Source organism: Nannospalax galili, unplaced genomic scaffold (genome assembly GCF_000622305.1).
Source record: "Nannospalax galili isolate Female #2095 unplaced genomic scaffold, S.galili_v1.0 scaffold3815, whole genome shotgun sequence".
Classification (NCBI taxonomy): Eukaryota; Metazoa; Chordata; class Mammalia; order Rodentia; family Spalacidae; genus Nannospalax; species Nannospalax galili.
The window spans coordinates 6,438-7,006 of record NW_008336667.1 but is presented as its reverse complement, the minus strand read 5'-3'; positions in this window follow the sequence as shown (position 1 = coordinate 7,006).

Sequence of the window (569 nt, the reverse complement as noted above, 5' to 3'; positions counted from 1 at the left end):
TGTTGGATTCCCTGGGACTGGAGTTACAGACAGTTGTTAGCTGTCATGTGGGTGCTGGGATTTGAATCCAGGTCTTCTGCAAGAACAACCAGTGTTCTTAACTGCTGAGCCATCTCTCCAGCCCCTTTCCTTTATTCTTTACATTTAGTATTTTGACTATTATGTGGGGAATTTCTTTTTTTCTGGCTCAGTCTACTTGCTGTTCCATATACCTCTTGTACCTTGATAGGCATTGCTTCCCTAGATTTAGGGAATTTTCTTCTATGATTTTATTAAAAATATTTTCTGCGTCTTTGACCTGAGTTTCTTCTCTTTCTTCTATGTCCATGATTCTTTTTTTCACATCTACTAATTAACATGAAGCAAATTTTTATGCTTCTTCCTCAAATATAACTCATTTTTTATTTATTCATTTTTTGTATTTCATACAGAACATCCTAAACAATCTTATCATATACCCACATCCCAAGTGACACCCTCCCATAGCCCCCCACAGACTGGAGCCCATGTACTCCGTCATCCCTGTCCACTGTGTTGTCAGTGTCCCCAGCCATTCCCCAGTGTTTGCC